Source organism: Xiphias gladius, chromosome 1, assembly GCF_016859285.1.
Source record: "Xiphias gladius isolate SHS-SW01 ecotype Sanya breed wild chromosome 1, ASM1685928v1, whole genome shotgun sequence".
In the NCBI taxonomy this organism is placed as follows: Eukaryota; Metazoa; Chordata; class Actinopteri; order Istiophoriformes; family Xiphiidae; genus Xiphias; species Xiphias gladius.
This window is the reverse complement of record NC_053400.1, coordinates 4,802,137-4,828,427: the sequence shown is the minus strand read 5'-3', so window position 1 is coordinate 4,828,427 and position 26,291 is coordinate 4,802,137. Positions and strand designations below refer to the sequence as shown.

General features: G+C 41.5%; 1 protein-coding gene across 2 annotated transcripts in view; it reads right to left on the bottom strand.

The window, feature by feature from the left end:
• Window positions 1–26,291, bottom strand: part of znf536 (zinc finger protein 536) — a 162,247-nt gene that overhangs the window by 55,723 nt on the left and 80,233 nt on the right. The window lies entirely within an intron of this gene.

Sequence of the window (26,291 nt, the reverse complement as noted above, 5' to 3'; positions counted from 1 at the left end):
ACAATACGTGACAGTACACAGAGAGAGTAAGAGATTTGGTAAAAGAGGACTGGAGAAAGAAGGCGTACAAAGAATAAAATCCCATGCAGAGGAACATTGAACAAGGCTGTCCATTAGCCCCACCAGTATAGTGATAAGGACTGAGGATTGGCCCCTCCAAAAGTTAAACTAAATAACAACTACTAAAATGTGTTGGGTTGTTAAAAGGGAACGCTGAAAATAGCAGTGTGTTTCATTATATCTACTTAATTCAACTTAAAAAATTGCCAAGGAAATTCAAGGAAATTTGACATGCAAATGCAAATGTGATGCAAATTATGCTCAATGCAAATTGTATGTAGAATATCACAGGTAAGAATATAACTTTCTGCATAATTTCAATACGGTGTGAAGATATCAACTGCACCCCCACCCTCTTCGTTTGCATTTTCATTTGAATGCATTTAAAAGGCATCCCGTAGACAGAAATTAAATAAATAAAATTGAATATATTTCTCCCAGTGTTTGGTCCAGGATGGCACCATACTGTAGCCATAGTCGCCTCCTCATAAACATATTTTGAGCGGTCTACTGTACAGATCCCCTTTTGGCAAAGATTCCCAAAATCGTGTAACAGACACTGGCCCACCTGCCCACCCCAGATGGGGATAAAATTAAAAAATCCAAAACACAGATTAGAAGCAGGACAAACACCAGACCACACTTCCAAACACACACACACACACACACACACACACACACACACACACATATGCACACACACACATACACACACACACATACACATACATAAACTCTGCATGTCTTTCTGTCTCTGTTTGTCTCTCTCTCTCTCTCTCAGCACACACACACACACACACACACACACACACACACACACACACACACACACACACGCACGCGCACAAACGCACACATGCGTCCTTGTGTGTCAGGGTTAATAGTGCTCCTGTAAGAGGAAGACACACTACTGAGAGGATGAGAGTGTCCTCTCCTGGCATATAACAGCCCTTCAATAATAAATGGGCTTCACACATTCCTATACACACACAGTGCACACTAAAGAGACAAGTAGAACAACTTTGGGTGTGCTTCCTTGCTCTTCTTGTGAATGTGTATACATGTGAGATGAGTGTACGCACGCACGCACCTATAGGTATGCACATGCGTGAGAATGCACGTCATGCCCGGGCACTAGCTGGGTGTCCAGCATGCTTGTCTTTAATCAGTTGACTGATCCTCAGCTTTTAATGTGGCTGTTCCAATTACTGTAAAAGTCATCCTGCTTCATATAACCACAAATATTGACACTTTATTGCACAACACATTTATGACATTTTGAAGGTCACCCTGTATATTAGACATCATCCCTCACAGCTGGGTGTGTGAAGTGGGGAGAGACTCTTGATCGCCTGATGACACCAAGCTGTAACTATCCTCTGAGTATTGATTTCCATTCCCCATCTTCCATCTTTTTTTTTTATGCAAAGAAGATTCACCGTAGGAGACCACATTCAACATTAAAGTGATTGTCACAGGTGAGCCTTTGGCTTTTCATATACACGCCTGTAAAGGCCAGCTGCTATCATTCTTCCGCTTTGCTCACGCTCTTATACATTTAGGAATATCTGACATTTTTGCACTTATATTAAGGATCTTTAAATCGTACCATTCTCATGCTGACGAAAAAATAAAAAATGGCATGCTAGAGTTTCTACAATTTTGCATTTAAAAAGAAACAATACTGGCACTAGGGCATCATTTAGGACTGATAATAAAAATTGTACAGCGTTGGCAGGTTTGCTCCATACCTATTCAAAGGCCAGTACAATCCTGTATGTAGCATTGCCTTAAAGTGAAGATTTTTTTAAATGAAAACATTTTCAGTGAAATAAAAAGATTAATAAAAAGTGCAATGAAAATAGAAGAAAATCGTTAAATTTTGCAGTTGCGTTTTTTTTCTTCCACTGTGGCAGAGGAGGACTCTTCATTATATAACAGGCAAAAAACACTGTCTAGAATTATTTGATATTTAATATTTGACATTTAATAAAAGATCAGTATTTACCAGCCCGTGCATCTCTCTCATCTAAATTTGTTGCAAGTGTCAGAGGCCCCTATGGAGTTGACATGTTTTATTTCAGCCAGACCTCATTTTCTGGCATTAATCCCCACAATAGATCATAATCCATATCAAGAATAAAACCACTCATCTTTTAATTAAACATTCAAGCCACTACTACTTCTTATTTTTCCCCAAATTCTCCCATCAAACTCAAACATTCCAACTGTTTTAATCTATCGTCTATGAACCTCTCTTGCCTCTAACCCAGGAAAAACATGACAAACGCAGAAGTGTGACTGTGCTAGTACAAGAATATCACAGAGGGGAAAAAAGAGAAATACATGTATAATTCAGCTGTATCTGATCTGAGACCAGCTCCTCTCCCCTCTGCCTTTACTGGTGTCACGGCGGCATAATGGAACATGCCAGAACAAAGGCTCTGAGATCAGATTGGAGCAGAGTTGAGCAGGCCATCTGGGAGGCAGGCTGAGTATCAGTCACTCTGCCTGCTGTCTGCTGCAGTCACACTCATGTACGCACACTTCCCCTCTGACTAACTGTGTGCAAGAGTGCAACTGTGTGTGTGTGTGTGTGTGTGTGTGTGTGTGTGTGTGTATGTGTACGTGTGTAAAACACCTCACTCCCTTCCATCCACGCATCACCAGGATCTTGCAATGAAACAACCGATGCATCGCCACTGCAGAGACACGCCACCAGGGCAGCTTCAGCGTTTGACTGACAAATACACAAATTGCAAGTTGATAAGGATCTTATATATTTTAAGATATAATCAATTTGAAGCATAGCATACCATTAAATCATAACATAATCCATAATCCACCCCCACAGGGGTCCAAGTGTATGTGTATGTGAGTGTGTTGGAACAGTGTAAAGGGACAGTTACAGGAGAGTCCCTTTTGTGTAAGTTTGAATACAGAATAGCGTGTGTGTGTGTGTGTGTGTGTGTGTGTGTGTGTGTGTGTGTGTGTGTGTGTGTTCACGTGGACACCCCTGGGATGGGGCATGCTGCCTATTCCGTTACAGCGACCACACCCAGTTCCCATTAATGGACGACAAAAAACACAGGAAGGAAAAAAAAAAATCATCAACAACAACAAAAGCAAAAATAAACAACAAAGCCAATGATTATGTGTGCATGTATGGTGCCAGGGGTGTGGGTTGGTGGGGGGAGAAGGGTTGCCAGTCCTTAATGGTGCTCTTTCAATCACACTTTGCACTCTAAACGTTCTGTGGTTTTGATTAGTATGATATCACTTTCAGGAAATAAAACTGGAGGGGAAAAAAGCACATCAGTCATAAAAACACAAGATGTTTTGCGTCTTGCTCAGCCATTATTCTAATGCGTCACGTGACTCCTGTCGAAGCCCAGCGGCCTCTCCCTGTAGTCAAATGACTGACTGGGGGAGGAGGAAGGTGGTGGTGGCGGTGGTGGTGGTGGCGGTGGTGGGGAGGGCTTGACGGAAACAGTTTGAAAAGGGGAAAGATATTAAGAGAGATTGGGTGAGAGGGAGGGCGGGAGGGGAAAGAGAGAAAGAGTAAAATGTGATGACATCATTTGAAAGGCATTAGGCTTTTAAAAATGCGCCCGGGGGGACTTGATTTCCTTACACCAGAGCAACACAACACCATCCGGCCTGATGCTCGCTTGCTCTCCCTCTCTCTCCCTCTCTCTCTCTCTTTTTCTCCCTCTCCCTGTGTCTCATACGCTCACACACACACACACACTCACACACAGATACACACAGATACACACCTCCCAACACCCCATTCCCCTCTCATTCTTTTTTTGATTTGGACCACTGCCATCTTTGTGAGCGTCTGGTTCATGCGAGTTAATCAATTTGAGGTTTAGTTACACTGCTGATGCTAGCATTCTAGCCAGTGCTAGAATGTAATCTGAACTTGCAGAATTTATTAACCAAACACCAATTATCATTAAACACCACTGCATTATCCCCCTCCTTTTACTACCTGACAAGGACTACTTAATGAAATTTCAGATTAAAGTTATTTGGTCCATGATTTATGGGCATTGAGAAAGTCCTAATGCATGGCTCTCTTAGTGTGCAGATGCTTTTGGTTTTTTTTTTTTTTGGTTTTTTTCTTTTTCTATGGGAGTACACCAGGGATATGAGACATCTCTGAGGTATTACAGCAACCAGGTCTAGACCAAAAAGAACAAGAAGGAGAAAGGAGGGGGGACCGGAAAAGAACAACTGTGCTCCAAATTTTACACGGCATCCTCACCTCATACTTGTTGTTTTAGCGCTGACCCTGTCGAGCAACAGAGATAAGACCAAAAACAAAATAAAGCGTGTGAACAAAAAAAACATCAACAAAAAATAAAAATAAAGAAAACGCAAGTTGTTGTTTACCCCCGCAATGTTTGCGAGATGAAAACAGCAGCAGAATGTGTTACATATAAGGCGGTGGGGTAAACAGGGGCACCAGATGTTCTTTGATGTTAATAATGGCATTTATTATTAATATTAATTAGACCGCATTCAGCAATACATTTGGGCCATTTCCAAGTCAATTAAGCAAAATGGCATTCGGGAGATGTTGAAACGACATTTTAAGGCAGGTGTTCAGCAATCCCCTAATAAAACATTTTTGCAGCTCCTGAAAAACAACCCATTCTGAGGCAAATTTTATTTATTTTCTCTTTGTTAACTCTTCCTTAGTATTTCTCTCTCCTGTTGTGAACGTTATAGTTGCGACAATATCTAAAAAAAAAAAAACACACTGAGGATTAGTTTCTAGATTTAGCATGCATTATCTAATTAAAATATACAGTATGTGGTGATTCTGATAATGCACATTTGTTGTGTCCACACCCGAGCAAGTACGTCCGCCTAGATTAAGGGGTAGTGGAGGGGGTTAATCCAGGTATGGAATCATGATTATGACAACCGTGATAATACAAAAAAAAGAAAACTTTGAGGATTGCTGACCAGTTTTCCAAATGACCACCTCACGAAGGGTGTACATACTTGAGACAAACCCAGACAAATTCACTTTTAGTCTCTTAAATGTTTTGTTTTTTTTTGCCAGGCCAAATCCACAAAGTCGAGTACACCAATACACCCTTGTACCAGGACACAGGGTTCCCAGTGCCATCATTACCAGCAGATACGAGTTCTACCAAATCTAATTAGACAACACACGTCAGAGGCCTCACGCCGCGGGGTGTCTTGTCTATATAATCTAAATAATCCCTGGCTATATGTGTAAGGATAAAAAACACACCCATTCTAAGCTCTATTCGGTTTGATCTAGACCTCTGATTAGGATCCTGCCACACCTCTCGGACCAAGTGGGTGCTTATGTGTGTGCTGCTTTTGGCAGCAGGCCCTTTTTATTCAAAGCTGGTGGAGGCAACAGCCTTACAATGGTACATTAACAATCTGTGCGTTCATTTATCAGTGTGTGCGATGTGGACTCTCCGTTCATGGCGCGCTGCACTTTTCATGGCTGAAAATTAATGAACAAGCCTCCCCTCGCAACAAACATGCACCTGTGCTGCAGAGATGCTAATCACAAACATTTATATTTATTAGTGAACGCCTGCACTAAAACTGGAGTTGTGGAGGAGAAAAAAAAAGAAGAGGAGAGGATGAAAAAAACAGAAGGAGGAGAGTAAGGTCCCCTTTTTTCGACCTGTGTAATGAAAGGGTAGTAGTTTTGGTTGTGCAGAATTGTGTCTAATCCATTTGTTTGAAGCACTTTCTTGAATGAAAGTGTGCTGTTGAAGTGCATGATATCTATTCAGGGAGTGTGATCTTCACGCTGTGAAGACTTTTTCTCCAAACCTATCAGATGAAGGGCATTGCTGCAAAAAAAAGGGCAGCCTTTTAAATACTGGCTGATGCTTGAGAAAATCGGAAGAAAGTATTTAATTTCTGAAGGGGCCAAACCTCATTCCCTATCATTATACAGGTGGAAATGATGGACAGTCTTGACGATGCATCTACTGTTTTCATCAAATGCTTTTTCTCGCCCACTTTTTTCTCCATTCCTCTCTTTCCACTTCTGTCCCTCTCGCACTCCATCCCTCCTTCGCCCCTCCTCCTTCCTACTCGTATACTGACAGAAGGTGGCTCTCTCCCTCAGTAAAGGCTATGCCTCTGCCCGGCAAGGGGAAGAGGAATGGTGCCTGGCACCGGCCCACCTTTGTTTCCCCCCCTCCTCAAGTCTGTTTCAGGCTTCAAAGAGCATTGGAAAAAGACATATACACACACAGACACACACACACACACACACACACATACACACACAAAAACACATACATGCACATACAAATGTCTGAGGGAGCACTGATGTCTCACTAACTTTATCATTCTAGCAGGGTGATCATAGCCTCATTGAGAGGCTGTGGATGATGCTCGAGGGTGTGTGAGAGTGTGTGTGCGTGTGTGCGTTTATGTGTGTGTGTGTGTGTGTGTGTGTGTGTGTGTGTGTGTGTGTGTGTGTGTGTGTGTGTGTGTGTGTGTGTGTGTGTTGTCCACCACTGTCTGCATGACAGCACAAAAGGCAGATGGGGACAGAGGTGGGTGTCTTTTAGGACATGAAGACAAGAGCAATTACTAATGTGTTTGTCTGTGCATTTGTATACACACACACTTGCCAATGTGTGTGTGTGTGCTTGAGTGTGTTGTGCTATAATAATTAGGGTGTATATTCATCATGCCCCCTCTCAGTCTGTGTTGGCAGGAAGTGGTGTGGTTACCATTAGTGAAGGATGACTAGGTTGCTGTTTCTTTTACTGGGATACTGCTGGCTTTCTATTGATAGATAAATGCAAGGAAAAGAGAGGACGGGAAAGGAAAGGGTAAAAACAAAACAAAAGGAAATAACTAATGGAAAAGAAAAAAACAAGGGAATGAAACAAAAAGAAATAGAAGGACACAACAGAAATAAAGAGAAATAATGAATAGATGAGAAAATTAGAAATGAGGAGTAAGAAGAAAAGGAAAACAATGATGTATCATAACAGGACAGTGGAAAATTGGGAAAGAAGAGCAAAAAAGAAATGAAAAGATTTGAGACAAATGTAAGGACAAGAGAAGTGAGAAGGTGAGAAGACGATAAGTCGAAAGATGGGAAGACATGACATGATAATGGGAAAGAAAAGGAAACAAAACATAAGGACAGGAAACAACAACAAAATAAAACTAACTGAAACAAAGACATAGAAGGAAGCAATAGTAATATAGACCAAAACAACAACACTTAAGATTAAAAAAGTGAAAAGACAGGATATTGGCAAAGGAAAGGAAGGGAACTGAATATGAGGAAAGGAAAACAGAATAAGCAAGGGCCAATCTACCATACAGGTATAGACTAAAGATGAAAACCACCCTGTTGCACTGCCCCTTTGACAATGAATGAAGTAGAACTCCTCCCCAAGCACCCATTGATTTCCTATTCATCCTTGTGCATGCTAAATCAACAGTACGCACAATAGTCCAATCATCAAACTCAGCTACAGCACTACCACTTCTATCCCACCCTCAATCCACCTGGCACTGGTCAGAGTCTTTACTGTACGTGGCATCAATGCTCTACACACCGCAGCCATTAGTGGCGTTATTTTCCATCAATGAAAATGAATCAATTAAGCCTCATTAAGGGTGCATATTAAGGTGGAGTAATTATCTGGTGAGGAATGTACAGTGATCGATAGCTCGGGAGCATAAATGTGCACTTAAAGACATATATTACCACAAGAGGCAATGAACACTTTTAACAAGGCCACTGTGGAGGGGAGGCTAAAGTGGGTAAATCTGCTCCACGTTATGCATACATATTGTGTGCGTGTTTGTGTGTGTGTGTGTGTGTGTGTGTCTGTGGGTAAAAGAGGGAGAGAGACTATTGCTCCCACCATAGACTGGTCAGACTGTAAATCCAGAGACCAAGGACGCATCCCGTTTTCCTCTTCTATGAACTTGTCCAGTGTCTCGGAAAATGAAATAAAAAGATTTATACTGTAGCTGCAAACATCCTTCCTCTGTGTATGTATGAGCCTGTGTGGACATGAGACAACGACCACAAGAGATAGAGCCACACTTTAAAAATAAATGAGAGAGAGAGGCCCCGATTTCAGCGAGAGGAGGGAAGTTTTTAAATGCTACAGGCCCTCACCCTCTGGCAACCCGCACATAAACACACACATTTGCATGCACAAAGTAACATGCACACACACACACAATCCCATGCATAACGCCTATTAAAGAGCACGCTCTGTCCCAGTCGCATAATTTTAATTTGTTATGAAGGTCATTGACAGAAAGTAATAATCACCATTGGGGATCTAACAATTTGCCATTTCAGAACATTGAGGCACTGATGACTCAACTATTAATAGACTGAGGCGCCCCTACACCCACCCACCCTTGCCCCCCTGCCTCTACACCCCCTGTCCCCTTAAATGACTAAAAACAATTCCAGTATTTTTTACACTCATACCCCACGCGCAGACACTGCCTAAAAATTCATCATTTCTTATCTGTGGAGAGATATATGACATTTGGGGGCAAATTAATGGGAATCTTAAAAGAACCCTGCCAAGGGGGTATCTCCTGGAAAGAGAGACTTGCACTGTAAAAAAGTAAAACAGACAGCTGTTCAGTTCTTATTCCTGTTCCTTGCTTTATGCTTCAACAGGGATGTCTTGTGCCTGAGAAGACGCCAGGGCTGCCTGCGCTGAGCTGAAGACTGGTTAAGCACCCCCCCCCCCTTTACCAAACAAGCACGAAGAGAGACACAATGACAAGTTTATTATAGACCAACTCATTTATTCTCTGCTTTAGCATCACCCAAGCCATTCAGACATATGTGTCTGGCATTTGTCGCCAAACAAATAAGTCCGAGCTTAAGCTATTTTTATCTAGTGCAAGAGCGTTTGTTCTTTTTAAGTGATCGTCAGCGTTTGGGCTGAATAGAATGGGAGTTGGAATCCTTTATCTTTCAGAGGCTCAACAACTCAAGACTAATTACAAATTAATCTGGATCTGGATATCTGCAATAAGAGGGCCCCAATAAGAACTTGTGGTGTGCTAAGAGGGACTATCTGTTATATATTTATAGGGGAGCTCAACGCATGGAGAGGGAGAGGCAGGCCGCAGATGCAGGCGGCCAAAACCCAAAAGAGAGTAGCACATAATTGCCTGCTTTTCCACATCCAAGCAGCCACATCAAGGCTGAGGATTTTGGATATTAATAATTGATCATTAGCTTGATAGGGCAGCACATGCGCAAGTTTTTAGCAGTGGAAGTTTGATGGCCGTTTTACATCTCTCCTCAAGCTATACTTGTGGAGAAGGTCAAGTGGGCTCATTGTTATAAATCACACACTATTGCCCTAAATAAAAGGAGGACATATCAGTATCATCTGTTGTGTATTTAACTGCACTGTGTCGTTCAGATTTTCTCTTACCTTTGTTTGTTTGTTTTTTAAGAGACTGCAGGGACATTTTAGCGATAAAAATCAACATGATTAATCCAGATTCAGAATGAGTTCAGGAGTGATGGGCATGCAGTTTAAATGACCAAACATAAAGCAATTAATGAGACTAAAAAAAAAACAACCCACAGGTCGTCTGTGCAAGCAGCTTATTACGAGCTACAGTTACTTTATATTGTTAGAAAACCTCTAGAGGCCGTAATAATTATGGCAGGAGCAAAGAAGTCTTACTTTTTAGCTTTCTTCTTTTGTCATCTTGGTTGTTGTTTACAATATATTTATATATATATATAATATATATATATATATATATATAATAATTATTATTATTATTTTATAGTAGTTGGACCCTTTTACTTATTTACTTCCTCTTTCCTAACTGTGTGTTGTGCAATTGTAACAAAGCAATTTCCCTGTGGGGATCAATAAAGTTTTTCTGATTGTGGTTCTCATTTCTATTATTTAGAGCAACAAAGTTCTTGTGAGGAGGAGGTTGGGGTGGATGAATTTGAGGACTTCCCAACAGGAGACCACTGTTCATTTCCTGTGTGAAATAATCAACATCGGCTCTTTTCTCCGTGACAGTTCTAACTTAACCATGTGTTTATCATTGTAACCATGATGACGAAGCTCCTGTAACCTTAAGGAAGTATTTATTTTAACCCAAATCCCTTCAGTAACATAACCAAGTAGTTTTTGTGCCTAAACCTAACCAAACCATATCCATTCCACAAGGTTATTATTCTGGAACTGATCCACAGAACATTATCCAGATTTCATATGTGAACTAGGCCCTGCTCATGTTCCTTGCCATTCATCAGGGCTAGGAAAAATGTGTCACAAAGAAAGTATGTCCCCCCTGAGAACAGTCACATTAGACAAGAATGTCACGCATCCCTGAAAATTTTTATTTTGACTTTCTCCACTGGAAAAAAACTTGCAATTGCACTTTCAAGCCACTGCTCATGCGCTGGATGCAACAAGTTAAGACACCTTTTCTGGTGGCTTTTGAAAGCCTGGCTACACCAAAGGAATTAAATACCAACACTTGATCACAAAATAATTCCTGGAATGCACTGAACATCTGACTTGAGACTCTAGTGGGTTCTAGTTAACTTCCTGCTGGGGAAATGGGCTTTGATTTGTTGCCTGGTAGCCGGGGTATGTCGCTCTCTATTACTCACTCTGTCTCTACAGCTAGTGTACTCTGTAGTCCCCCCGGTCCCATGGTAGGGAACCTCTGGGCACCTTGACTGTCGTTTAACTGCTTGTGGCACGAGGCAGCTGAGGAAATGGGTCATTAAATCCAACGAGCTGGGGCCAGCCCCTCCAGTGCCCCGGATCTGTTTCCAGTCAGATAGCCTTCTTTTACAGGAGAGACAGAAAGAAACTCAGCACAGCAGCCCAGAGCAGACATTAGTGTAATTTCAGCCCAACAGTACTAATAGCAGCAGCTAACAAGGACTGGGGAATTTATTTATCAATGTATTCTCATCCCAAAGGTATCTTAGTGGTGAGATCACCCCTGTCCCTCTGCAGATTTCATAGAAATTCTCTCCACACCTTCTTTCATGCACTGTCCCTAAAAATACTTGATGTATATACTTGACCATGAGTCACACACACAAATGAATTTTTGCTGCAAAACATAGGCTGTTCCAAGATCGTCTTAAAAATGTATTATTGTATTGTAAACTTCATATAATAGAATATTTTGGTCCACACTAGGAAAAATCTAATGTTCTTGGTAAACTGTTTTGGAATTTCACAAATGATTTAGTGTTTTGTTGATGTTGATGAAGAATTTAAGATGTTTTAGCCTCTCTATCAGCTTAGCTCTGGGAACAGTGATGTCAGCATGTTTGTCAGACCAGACTTAAATATCTAACTGTTGAAATGATTCTCATGACATTTTGTAAACTCATAGTCTCCGGAGTATGAAGCCCACTTAGGGTGGTGATCCCCTGACATTTCATCTAGTGCCACCAGCAGGTCCATTTTTTTCACTTATTCAGTGAAATATCTCTACATTGGCACAAAGTTTGGTAAAATCATTCATTTTATCAAAAAGGATGATGTCTACTAACTTTGGTGATCCCATGATTATCCTCTAGCACCACCAACAGTTTGACATTTGTGGTCCAGAGTTAAGTAGCTGTTGGTTGTTTTAGGGGCTAAGGTTGTTGTTCTCCTGGATTCTTTAATATTTGTAATGCCCATGAGCAATATCGGTTGAAGTCTGGCTTCCTGGGAGTTCTCAAATTTGCATTACATTGAAAGCAAGTCGTCAAGTCAAGTATTCATACTTCAGGATCACCTAACAATTTAATGAAAACCAGTACAAGCACACAACAAACTAAGTATAAGGCTCTTATATGTTACTGTGTCCATCCTAATGTATTTCATGATTTATTTGACACTTTCATTTAACTGAATGATTTGCTTTGATGGTTTACAACCCAGCGTTATAAAAGTGACTCAGCACTCCAGAGTTCTACAGTAGTTTTCACTTGTAAAGAAAATAGCACCCTGTATTACCATCGCTGCTACAAATTCTTATTGAGAATTTGACAAAGAAAGAAAAAACAAAAACAAAAAAACTACACAGTTCCTGATCAATCCCATTTTGACATAAAGTCTTCAGTTGGATTTCTGTCACTTTTGAAGAGTGACTGAGCTCATCATCAAAGGAAAAGGGCAGACATTTTGCGGGAAGGTAAATACATCAAATGTTAGCATGGGGAGTTTTTTCGATTTGTCCTTTAGGAAGATGATAATGTGTGATACACCATGCCCTCCCTTCCTCCTTTTCCCAGCTCCTCTCTCAGTCATCGCCCTCACAAACTCTTTATCCCTTTTCTTCTTCTGTCATTGTAAAATGCAGGACAAGCGATATGAGAAAAAAAAAAAAAACTACACACACTTGTTGCCTGGACTTTATCTCTACATTATTCTCGCCGCTCCTTCCGTTCATTTCAGAGAATAAGATAAATGAACAACGTACATTTCGTGCACCTGTCCTCCCCTCCCCACCTTCCTCTTCCCCTAACGATAAGGGATTTCATTAACGTGAGAATGCTTGGGCTCAAAGAAACATAATTGCTTCAGTGTTGTTGTCCTCTCAACTGCCAACGCCCTAATTTCCTCCTCGCCTTATTCCTGACTGTTAAGTGATCATTATATCAACACAGGGGATGGTCCAAGGGTAAAATATTGACAAACTGTGGTCATGTTCATGCAAAACATTGAGAAGAGGTGTGTGTTTGTGTGTAGTAGAGGATGTTGAGATATTAAAAATACAAAAAAAAAAAAAATAGTAAGGGCAAGGACAGGAGAAAAAGGGGATAATGGGTGGGAGGTATAGTTGAGGAGTGAGGAGGAAAGGAAGATGCTGATAGAGTGACAGTGAGGACGCAAAGTGATATGATCAATAGAGAAAGATCACAGAGTCCGGTAATAATTTAATCACCCGATCTGGTCCGATCTGTCACACACCACCCCCTCCCCATCCCTGTTGGATATCTGTATGTAAAAGATACATAATTTTTTTGACTTGCCATTTACACAGCATTGCACCTGAAAGCCAGGCAGCATAATAGACAGTTTAAAATGTCAGGGAACTAAGTAAGTAAGAGAGGACTGGTCGACTTGCAGAATCTTAATTAGTGGCGCTCCGTCTAATGGCGATGGCTTTCTAGAGTGGCTGATGATGGGAGGATCTAGCTAATGTCTAGCAGGAATACACAAACACATGCACACATGTGCAAGTATTAATGCTGACATAAATACATACGTGTACATAAATACTCCCAGGCTTATTGGCATACTGTTACTTCAACAGGCAAATCTGCACGAGCGCACAGAAATGAAAACTTTTACATGGAAGCGTACAAATTAATGACCGAAACAGACTTCTGTCTAAGAGCAACTACAAAAAAACAAAAACAAATTAACTGATTTTGAATGTGCAGCCACTTACAGTTGCCACAAACGCGCACACACAGACACACACACACACACACACCCGACACACCACAGTTTCAACATCAGTGCAATTAGCAAAAGATTCCCCTGTTCAACCTTAATTTTATGCCTACAGCTGACCAGCCAGTGACCAAATCTATCTAGTTATGGCACAGCATCACAAGAATGTTCAGTGGTAGTCTGGAAATGCATGTATAGGATTTACCTATCTATCCCTGAGCAGACCTGGCTATTGAGCCCAAGCCAGCGCCACATGATTGTGTTAATTAATCTGCCATTGTGAGCATGGGGAACAGCTGCACGGGCTCTCGTGGCTGCGTTGTCAAAGCAAAACAATGCAATGTTAAGCTTCCCCCACTGAATCTTCCATTACAAAGGAGCCCCGACAACGGGGCTAAATTCATAAATCCACAGATCAGTTTTTACCAGCACTAATGTCTGACCTTTAAAGCAAAAAAGGGATTTTTTTTAACATGCTTCATTTGGGCTTGAAATATGGTCAGATATGTGATACCTAGGATTCGGGCCAAATTTTCCCCCATCCCTCCCTAAAGCCTGGAAAACAAACACACTGTGGAGAGATAGAGATGCAGAGAGAGAAAAGGAGGAGGGCAGGGAGGGAGGGATGGATAGACAGAGGTAGAAAATGAGCAACAGAAAGACAGAGGAAGGAAGGGGAGAAAGAGAGACAGAGATCAACACAACAGAGACAAACAGATGAGTGCTGGGAGCCACCAGCTGGGCGCTGGTATTTTAAAACAAAACGTCTAGCGTGATTAGCAGGGATCCATCGATCGCTGTTATGTGGCGTTAATTTAGACTTGGGAGAGGGGCAAGGAGGAGGAGAGAAAAAGGGGGAAAAATAGGTGAAATAAGCTTTGCATGTGCTTTAAGGTCAAATCATAGGAGGACAAAGCTTTTAATGTAAGATATTTGAAATTAAGATTCTGAGTTTCTGAAAATTCATCAGTATGGAAAATTTGAACAGACAGCTTAATTTGCACTTGTTATCTATGCATGTTTTTATTTGACCAGTATTCATGGGAACTGAATGGATTAGTTAATACACAGCAGACAGTTACATGTAACTTTATTTGGTTACAAACAAAATCCTTGCATTAGTGCTCGACAACAAGACTAAAATCTCACATTCATTTAGCAACAACATTGACCAAGGGAATACATAAATAAAATTAGGTAAACTGTGCTGCCACCACAAATTATGTCTGCAATAACAGACTTCGCAAATAAATGGTTTAGCACCTCTAATCGAGTTCACAAAATGTTTCACTAGACAACCATTTCACTGCATTCATTACAGCTTCACTGAATTACAATTTTATTGCTTGCAGAAATCACAGCATTTGTCTTTAATGTGGCAACCAGATTCATCTTTGTTTCAGAGACTACGAGATGCCTGGAAGAGATGGGAGATGGCGTGCCCCTATCACAGACTCTCTACAGTGAATGGCATGGCCTTGGTGCACACTTGGCACTTCCAGAGAGATGGTGATGCACCCCGAAAAAATCATCAAGATGCCTGGCTCTAGCCCCACTCTGCAGCCGAGCCCTTCTGTCTCGCGGAAAGCCCTCCAACAGCCCACTGAGCACACAAGACACTGGGAGGAGAGTCATATACATGTATTGAGATGTCCTGAGGTATCTGACATGTCCTGTCAGTTGTCACTGACTTCACGTAAAGTAGGAGGTAAAGGTGACTGATCATTTCTTTCAGGTTGGAATATGAGAGAAAGCTTAGGAAAGCAATAAGTGGAAGCAATCTAACTGGCAGATGAAGAACAAGACATTCCCTTCTCCCTGTGACACTGTCTCTCAATCTGTACCCTGTTTTAGTCTGCCAAACACCAAGTCAAATAGTGACACTGAATATGGCAGCGAATTCCAAATCAGTTGTTTAGTTGCCATATTCTTGATGCTGCACAAATGTTCTTTTTTTACAAGAGTTTTTATCACAATTCTTGGGCACAGTGTATGAAACCAGTTTGAATTACTTCAGACTCCTGAAACATACGCACACACATATACACACACGCCGAAAATACAGTCTTGAAAGCTTACAGATGGGATAGGGTGACATGGTGCTTACTCACGTCTCAAAAGTGACGCTCACTGCAGCATCTCACCTGTCCAACACACTGGATTTCAGAGAGCCATCAGATGTTGCATTTACCGCAACACTGAGCAGAGGAGAGCATCCGATCAGAGGATGTACGCAGCCTGAGGTTTGGTGCACTTACACTTGACAACTCAACAGGACACTTAGTTAAGCTAAAATGGGAATTTGTAACGCCAGAAAAGAAGGTTGGTATCTTGTCATTATCTTTTCCCTCATGGCTTTGTTAGTATTTACAACTAAAATGTTACAGAGGGTGTATCGAATTGGAAGAAGGACTTTTTTTTTCCTCCTGTGGTACTGTGCTGTCGGCTCCCTGATTGTTGGAGTATAAAAATAATCGTCATGGAAATAGATCTCATTGACAACGTGCCATGTTCACACTGTGAGCAGCTTGTGCCTTGTGAACATAATCCAGAAATGTCCTCCAAACTTTCCTCCACAAACTTTCAATCCCTCATCCTCTTTTTGCCCTTCTCTCCAAAAGATGAAAAGAGGGAATGCCAAGGAAGACAAAAGACAAAATCCTGTCTTGTCAAGTACCAGCAAAACAGGTAGAAATGTGAAGTAGGGGGTGGGCTCAAGGATCAGGAGGCAAGGGAGGAGGGACAAAAGATACAGAGAGCAGGAGGGAAAAGAACTGAGATATTGAGAAGGAGGGAGGATTGACCAAGACAGCTTTCCCATCCTCTTCCTGAAAATCCACTCATCATCTCTGTGTCTAATAGGAAATACCTGATTCTGGCCCTGAGAGTACTGCACTGGCACAATTACACCTTACATGCAAGGACTGCCAGGAGAGGTGGCATTTGGTCGATCCGTCCCCCCATGAGGGTTGCTTGTGGCTTAGCCTCGATTTAGCTCCATGTCTTAGGACAGAAGATAGGAGGAATGAGGAGGACCATTGGGGAGGAATGTGAGTCTTTCTCTTTGAAAGCCCAGGATAAACCTGTGTCCTCAGGAGGAAAGAAGCTAACTTCTGGCAGCTGGATGGCTGATGATGAAAACCTTAAAATATGGCTACAGTGACGTCTACAGAAAGTCTTAACTAGGGAGCCTTTGTGTCCTTGGTTGGTACATTTGGAGAGGCAAATACAGTGAATTTGTTAACCTAGTTGAGAGGTAGAAGTAGAGTAGAGTTGTCTCGACCACTTTAACATTCTCAACACATGTAGGGTCTGCCTGAATGTCCTTGAATAACATATGTGCTCTAGTAAAACCCATTCTTTAAGAGCCTTCTGATTTAGGAAGATCTGGAATCTCCCTGTGTATTATGTTCAGGAATCTGAGGCCTAACCTAGGACTGGAAGTGACTAAGTGTTTAAGATCCTAACATGGAGGTTTATGCTTTACACTGAGAAGATATGAGAGACATTCACTTGATATAACAACCTTACCATCCACATAAACATATGCTCACTGTGTGGGCCATCGGGTGATGTTAACTTGAGGCCAGATAAAAAAATGTAAGGAAGACAACAGAGATGACGAGACTTAAATTCATTAGGAAGACATCTCATCAAGCACATGTTCAACACTTGGTCCATAAGGGAGCTATACCTGGGGCTGTCGCATTCGGAAGGTGTTACTCTAATACGACAACCGTCGCTTTTATTTACAGCGAACACAAGGTGACATGAAACATGCATTAACACATCTTCTGTTGTGCCTTTGGTGAAACAAACACCTTTGTTATTTTGTAAACAAAACATCTAACTAACAGCCCCTTTTGCAAGCTAAAGATACATTCGAATAACATATGCTCTTGACTGAAAAAACAAAAACAAAACAATAAACACAAAAGGTGTAAACCGTCTAAATTGCAATTGCACCACATCTTGGAAAACAAACACTTTGCTTTGTTACCAAGACAACTGAGATAATGTGATTCCTGCGGCATTGTCAGGACTGCTACTTGCTACATTATGCGTGACAAGCTTAAGAGTAGATCTAGTGGAATGAATGCACAGATTCAGATTCTAGCCTATTGCAGATTAAAGATAGTCCGGCAAAGCATTTTTGCATGGGTAACCTTGCCAAAGAGTTAACCTCAGCAGGCTAACATTGTCTCCATGATTGCAAAACCCAGGTTAGAAGTTGACACTGTTGTATAAGACTCTATAATGCTTGCTGTGATTTGACAGTTTAGTTACTGTCACTTCCCATGTTAATGCTTAGCCCAGTGAATAAATGCATTTCCATTCTGTTGGAGGATTTAAATGTGATCAGCTCCAACATTTGTTTTTAATATATCTATCTGGGCTAACAGCAAATTCATAATACAGCCTACAGCCCATATCCGCCTCTTTCCTCTTTGCCTTCCATGGCGACAAAATGAATTCAGCTCTGAACCTAATTAATCCACAAAGGTTTCATGTCTTAATCCCCAAAGTCAAGGGGGTTATTGTCCTCACAAATGAGGTCAGTGTTCCTCCCAGTGGAAATAAGGGGAAGAAGGAGCAAAGCACAGGGAGTAAAGGGAGGGACGACGGATGCTTACAGAGTGGCTTTCTTTTTCTCCAGCTCTCCTGGCAAATCGAGGTGTGATACAGTGGCAAGAGGCCCCGCAAACAGGGACTGGAGTTGCCTGCTATCAGTACAGGAATGGCCACATGCATAGAGGTATCATGATGTGAAAAGGACTCAAATGTTAACATGCCATAATGAAAGAAGAGCAGATAGAAACATAAATGCAGCACTGAAATGAATAGCACAGCATGACAGCAGTGAGAGAGGGAAAATTAAACGCCTGCCAATCTCCAGCACACAGACCTTTTGAACCAGGTGGATAAGAAAGCTGGTTCTGATGGTAATTGTCACTAAGGCAAGTCACTGTCAAACTCTGAGGCGAAGAAGCATCATCCAAATGTGACAGGACGATAGCCATGATACAGCCCTCCGTCTGGTGGGATGACAAGGGGGGATGTGACACACATGGCCACACCATGCTGCCTGAAACACAGTCACTACCAGTGGCCCACACGGGGTTTCTGTCAGGGACAAAAACGAGCCAGCCAAATGCTCGTCCAGCATCGACACACTGTGGGTGCATTGTGGGCCGTGTCTCCAAAGACCAAATGGCAGCCAAGGAAAGTGCAGACGATTGACCATGATAGTCCATATCTATACTCATTTACACCATCCAGAGATCTTTTGAGTCACCCAATCAAGGCTGAAGGCAGGCAGGGGAGGGGGTTTGGGGTGTGGAAGGGTGGGGTAGTGGTTATTGGGTGGTGGTGGTGGTTTGGGGGGGGGGGTCAGCCAATAGCAGGCATGGTGGGGGGAGGGTCAGCCAAGATGGAGGCTAGCTAAAAGAATAAAGTCCAAAATGATGTAATTAACAGCTTGCTGAAATCTGTTGTAGTCAAAAGTCCAGCCACTGGACTGCATACAGCAGGCATGGTGGATCAGTGTAAGCCTAATGCCTAGATAAGAACGAGCTGAGCAAGAACTGCTGTGACAATACTATTTTATGCAAGAGTTTCAGTACCCCTGGGCAAATGACATATTTTGTGGATTTTTGAAGTGAAAAGAAGTAAAAACAGCACCTGCAGCTAGCAGACATTGAAAATGAGCCCTTCTCCAACTGTCATTACAATGTTACTTTTTATTTCACATTCTTAAAAAAATAGAAAATATTGACTATATACTGACTTAGCAGAGTCCAAACTTGTGTAAATGCCACTAGTACTGTTAATTTTTGGCTGGACTGCAGCAGTGGGGCCAGCCCTGGAAATGATTGTGAATGACTGAGTGATGAAGTAACACCACAGGTCGGCCAGCTCAGTGTTGGAGTTTCCCCATTGGCCATTAGCCGTTACAAAACATTTTGGTGCAGATAGCTTCAGTTACGTCATCAGGAGGGTGTTTACAGGCAGTGATGCTCAATTAGCACCTTTGTTGCTAAATTTAAAGGCTTATTCAGACCCCTTTCAGTGACTTTTTTTCAAAAAAGCACCTAGTGACAAATCTAGCGACTTTTTGGACAAACCTTAGCTACTTTCTGTAGAAGAGAGTCGCCAGTATTGCCCCGCAAAGTAAATTTAGCTTATGTGCATAGTGATTTTGTCAGATGACATCATGGTTATAAAATCAGGATTTTTTCAGTGCAGAGCAGCAGCTTGGAAATGGCTTGGAAGTGACTGCTGGTTAACACGTAGTCTTAATGGGCAACGTTTCAGTCACTATTTCATACTTGTTCTGTTGCCTGAAAACAGAAACAGAAAAACATCTAAATTAATTGGGAATTCGGGTCGTATTGAAATACTGTATATGTGAGGACAGAGAGTAAGAGAGAAGTAAACAGATGAAGGGTGGGCAGCCATATACTAGGTTTTGACCTAGTCTTTTTTTTTTGTTTTTTAAGTTCATGAAATAAATAGTGCTTTAACATTTGAAGAAAGATTCACTTTTAATGTGTGTTTGCAGTAAGTGATGTATTTCACTTGAAAAATCAACAAAATATGGAACTTGTCCAGGGGTGGACAAACTTTTGCAAACAACTGTCTGTTATTATATGCAGCTTTTGTAAAGATGATCGTTACTTTTAGGTATAATCTGCGGAATATACTGTATCCTATCTAGAAAGGATCTAATAAAGTATGTTAGGCAAAAGGTTATTTCCCACAGATTGCTTGCTTTCTGTTTGATAGATGATGGGGCGACACAATATCATGAATACATCAAAAGCGTCAGCAGAAAAACCTGCGCTGTTTTTGATCACTGATAATTACTGTATCTGCACTCCAAGAAAACTCAAGGAGTAAACAAAGTGAAAGTGTGTGTGCATGTGTGTGTGTGTTAGCGTGTGTGTTTGTGGGTTGTAATTTCCAACTTCTCCGCGACTGGTGGAATAAAAAGTTTATACTGACATCTCCCCACTGCTGAGTTTGAAACATGGGTTGAAACTGACAGAGAGAATTAAAATCTGTAAACGCCACATTTTCTGATGCCTAATTTGAAAATCAGCTGTCAGAGTTGGTGTTTGTTGATTTTTATCAACTCAAGGGTTATTACATTTCAAGAATGTGACAATTAAAAATCCCTCAATCATTCCCATGAGCTTTCTATAACCACACAGACTTGAAAAATGATATAAAGTGATGTGACAGAAGTAGATGAAAGTTCAGTTGAAAACTTTGGACCTCATCTAGTAGCATTAGGTCAACATACAAAACACAAAATTAAATTTTAGTCTTCTTCTGAGTTCCAACATACTGTGCCTGCATCACAAATACCAGACCATGCAGGGGAATTGTCTTCTTGTCTGTACACAAGACTTCTTTTAGTTAAACAAAAGTGCACACTCAGAAGTGCCCTTTCTAATGACTGTGTTTAAGTCTAAGGAACTCACATCTTTGAATAGCCACAACTGGATAATAACTGTGACACAAACAGCAGTTTGTTAAAAACTCACTTTCAAGATTATGGAAGCAAGGGATACTGAGCTGTTTTTGGTGCCCCCACCAGCCGCCCACCCCCCCACCACTCCCACCATGCTCTCCACACTGCCACTGCCTGCATGCCTCCCCTTCATCTCAGAGGATATATAGAGGAGAAAAAGATTTAAAAGCACTGGAAAAAAGCTCAATTGTTTATTGATTTTATAATAGGCTTAGTGCAAGAGAAATAAAGTGGGGGGCTGGTGGGGTGGCGTGGTCAACCACAGGCGATGGTGTGACAAACACGTGGCTTACAGGCAGGTATCAGCGGCTTGAGTTCAAATGCCAGGATATTGGCTTGAACCCTTTTCTGTTTTTCCAAATGCACATTCATGGCAATGTTACCCTGCTTTTAAAGCAGTTCGTAGACATAATCGCTCCTCTCACAACCAGGGCACGACTGTAAGGGTTTGAAAGTCTGTTTTTTTTTTATTTTGTTGGTTTTGTTTTGGATTTTTTTGAGGGGGGGTCTCACTTCAGGATGAAATAGAATGAAACAGCTCTGCATGAGAGTAAGACCACATAGGGTGAGATAATCAAACAGGAAAGGAATGAAGTGAATCATTGATGGTTACATTTTGTACTCTGATAAGAGGGCGAAGGAAAAGTAACAAGTAAAAAATGTAAAGAAAATAATAAATAGAATGAATAAAAAAGCTTAGAACTGTTTGAGCAGGCTTTTTAGAGTGTGTACAGCAGAGTGTATGTGTCTGCCTGAGAACAAATGGGTGTGTGTAGGGTCTGATGTATGGATGATAACACTAATTAGCTCGTTTTGTTTGGGGCACAACACTCATTAAAAACCCAGTGGGGCCATTAAAGTTACCATCCCTCCAAACCATTGCTGCCACCATATCCATCTAAGCTGCTATCAAACTCAGCTCTCCCTCCTTTTAATGGTCTCTGCTTCAGGTTGTTGGGTTGAGCAAAGATTTGTGGGACGTAGATCACTCCCCTTCCCCCCCTCCGTCCCCCCGCCACCCACGTCCATATCTCTTGATTTCTATTTAAATCGCCGTCTCCTTCTCTTTTTCTCCACTGTCTCTGTTCCTCCACACGACTCACTTTCTCTCTCTTTGTCTATATCTATCTTGCTCTCCCACATCCACTGCCTTCAGTCCAGGCTACATGCTCCATCCATACACTAATAACTGTTTGCGGAAAAGGAACTGGGGAAGGATTTGTGTTCTACAATCCCGACAAGGCGCAGCCATGTTGCTGTAATACCAACAACCCTCCCCATGATTCAGTGCGGCTTGCCGTGCCATAAGGCACCCGTTACTCTGCAGCTGGAGAGACTAGCGGCAGAGAGGCCTGCTGGGATTAGATGAGCAGGTGTAGCATCCTGCTAAAAGATACAGCACAAAGCCATATTCAATGCCATTCTCTCTGGGGCTAGTTATGCTAAAGCTAACCGCTTCTAGTAAACTAAAAGGAGGGTTCAAATGAATCCACTGCAAATATTAATGTCTTGATAATCTTTCAGATGGGAGAAGATCAAGAAAAGTGTCTAGAGAATCTATATGCTATTATGTCAGCCTGAATCAATAGCTCTATTCCTAAAAAAAAGTGATTTCACTGGAGGAATAATTCTTCATTTTTCTTATCATTTACAAATGCCACGAAAAAAAGAACAACAACACTGAATTTATCCTCTTAACAAGGACGGTCTGAGTATTTGAAGCTGGACATAGCTTATTTCCCTGTGCCATAAAGCTCCACTGTTGTCCCAAAACTGTTGAGAACACACCAATGGCCGATAGGATGCAATGGGTGACATGTCCCTTCAATACCATGAATACGGGCATTGTAACTGGTAAGGTCCACAAGATCCTGGAACTAAATTTGGGAACTGCTCAGAAAGTTATACTAGAAGATATATAGCAGAAGATTCAATTCTTTCTAGGGTGATGGTGGTGCTACTTTTCCTGTTTGGTCAAGTAGATAAGCCGTGACATCACAACAAGTATGACTACAACTAAAACAACAAAGGCAACTACCATTTTACTACTGCATCTCTATTGAACAGAACAAACTTACTTTAAATACTTCTAAAAGACGTTTACTGGACAAATGAAAATGGATAGGCCTTCATTAGTATTTGGGCAGAGAAGGCCATTCAGAGGCAGATGAAGTCCCTGTTTAGAAACAAAATTGCTTGACCAGAGGATTTTTTAATTTTTTAATTAAAAAATCTTTTTTTTTATTTCTTTATTGTCTATAAAAAATGCAGAACAACTTACAGCCAACAGTGCACAGAAACAATTTCAAAGATGAAACAAGATTAAAGAAAAATAAAGAATGCCAGCCAAAAACTATGAAGTGGTTCAATGCTGTTTTACTCCGCCCACTGCCATAAATACGCACTAGTCCACGGTTCCACAAAATGTGTATTATTCAGTGGCTGAATATATTCCCCAACAAATGCACTATTCCCTCCTGTTTGAGTAATGATTTTCTAAAAACTACAGTTCCCAGTAGTTTTTTAAAAAAAAAGCTTTCTTTTAATGAAACAATATTTATGGCATATTTTTTTTATGTTGATTTTTTTCAGACTTATGTCTACAGTAGGAGCCATCTTGGAGATGAGAGGCACAAAGCGAAGATTAATGTTGATTTTGATCCTCTCATAAGAGAATAAAAAAAAATAGAGAATGGCACCAGCAGTATCTCTTAAGATCAGTTTAAACACGCCTTTCCATACACAGTGCTCCCCCTGTAACCTGTGTGCAGTGCTTAGTAAAGCTTACATGACAGCACAGACACATACTCTAAGTGCCTGGTCATATCCCATATACTCCCTTTAGCCATGTTGTTGAAAGGCAAGACCGAAAATATCCTTGGTCTCAGGTCTGGATATTAAGAGTGTTGATTAGATATATGAGTTTGCCATTTGCCCACGGAGCGTGGAGTGTCTCCGACAGAACTGGGGACCATATGGCTGGTGAGAGATTCCACCCCCCCCTCTCTTCCTCTTCGCGCAGCCTGACAGCTGGATGGCTGCTAACTGGGGACGAGGAAGCTTGGCAGCTGCAGCTGAGAGCAACGCTTTGATGCTGCTCACCCTTTTTCACTCTCTGTCTCTCTTCCTCTTCCTCTCTCTCTCTCTCTCTCTCTCTCTCCTTCTCTCTCAGAAGAACCCACATACCCACTACCAACCAGTGTTAACTTACGCAAACTTTCTACAGGTTGGACAAGAGAGACAATAGAAACAGGAGGTGGAACAGAGCATATAGTAGAGAGTCATGACTGAATCCTGCTATTCTGTTCATAGATTTCTTGTAGAGCTGTCCTTTATTTTAGCTCCTTACAACTAAACATACTGGTATAGTAAGTTTTAACAACTCAACAACTTTTTAGTTGGCAGGCTAAGGTTTTTAAACGCCTCACTTTAACACTGTAATGAACAGTGACAAAGGATGAAAAATACAAGTTTTCTGCTTTCCGAGATGTGCAAATCTGTTGTTGAAATGATGACGGTGTGAAGAATGGAGGGAGGGAGGGCACCCATGGGTGAGAGGTGGTGGTGATGGTGGTGGTAATGGTGGGGGTGCAGGAAGGTGGAGGAGAGAAGAGGAGGGAGAGGAGGAGGGTGAAAAGGCCTCTGGGAACACATTAAGATGTACAACTGGCAAGTACAAAAAAGTCTGGGATTTTTATTTTCTTTTTTTCTTTCTTTTTGTGCTTTGACTCAAAGGGATCTTTCATCACTTCTTAAGCAAAAAAAAAAGAAAGACTCCTTTGGATGTTTAGATGCAGATACCTGGATTCTTTGTGCAGTATGAAAGAAAACTCCATTCTTTCACATAAAAGTGTAACAGCAGGCAGGTGCTTTTTCTTTTTAATCTTAAATCTCATTTGCACCGTGTTCACTGCACTGTAAAGTTATAGCAATGTGTATGCAATATGAATTTTTCTTTAATGACTTTAGTGTTAAGTGCAGAATATATGATGTTTTTAATTGGGGTCACTCTAGACAATAATGTCTTTCTTTGAAAGAAAGAAAATGTCTTCGTACAACAACATTGTTTATAGCAGCTGGTCTCTGCACTCCTGCCAAAGTGTTAGAAATTGCTAAGATTACGAAACCATCAGCTTACACTAAGTGCTGCACAAAATGATAGAATTCAATGTAACATGTTACCATAAACCACAAGTAGGTTGGATAAATGTTATGTAAAGTGTCAATAGTGTCAGTAGGCTCAGAGAGCGTTTCCTAGAAAACAAATTCTGCTTTTTTCCTGGAAGGTTCCTGTTATGCTCACTATATACTCACCTTTCAAAGGCACCATTTCTGAAGCACCATCTCTCAGACTACATATCCAAACTACAATATCATATAATTCCCTTCTCTTTTTCTCTCTATCCTCCCTTCCTCTTTTACTTTTTACATCCCCCTTTTGTTCAGTCGCAACCTTATCCAAGCCTGCCCACTCCTTCATTCCGCTTGCCTCCATGCCCTTCTCTGTTTTTTCCTTCTTCTCCCTTACTTCCTCCTCCTCTCACTCATTTGCCTTTACTGTATCCCCCCACTCTTGCACTATATTCATCTCACTCTCTCCTCCTTTCTTTCCACCAGCCAGCTCCTCCCATCCCTCCCCTTGTTGAAAGGCCCCCTGTTGCTGCCTGCTATCAACCAGCTCTGAACTGGTGAACGTGGTGTAGGAAGGGGGACAGGGGAGGAGAGAGGAGAGGAGAGGAGAGGAGAGGAGAGGAGAGATGTATAAGAGTAGGAGGAACAAGGAGAGAGGGAGCGGAGATGGCTGGAGCCAAGAGGAGAGCAGCTGGGCACGGCTAACAGGGAATGATAATGACCTCAGAAATCTGCTGTTCGCTCCACAACAATAGGGTGCTCAGTCGCCTGGAAAATTGTGTTCATCAGCTAGCTCTGCTCACTTACTAATTGACATTGCCAAATATTTTAAGAACAATTGGAAAGTGGCAGGGTGAGAGAGTGAAAAAAAACCAAAGCCAGAGATCTTAATCCCTGGACTTAATTCCTCCCTCACTTTTCCACCGTTTTTGGCTCTCTCTCTCTTTCCCCTTTTCCCCTTCTCCCTCTCTCTACTTTCTCTTACTCTTTCTCTCTCTCTTTTGTGATGCGGAGATAGCTACAACTAAGGGGGGAAAAAAAGCACATTTTTGATGTTGCTCTCTGCTCTCATGTCAGCACCCTGATGT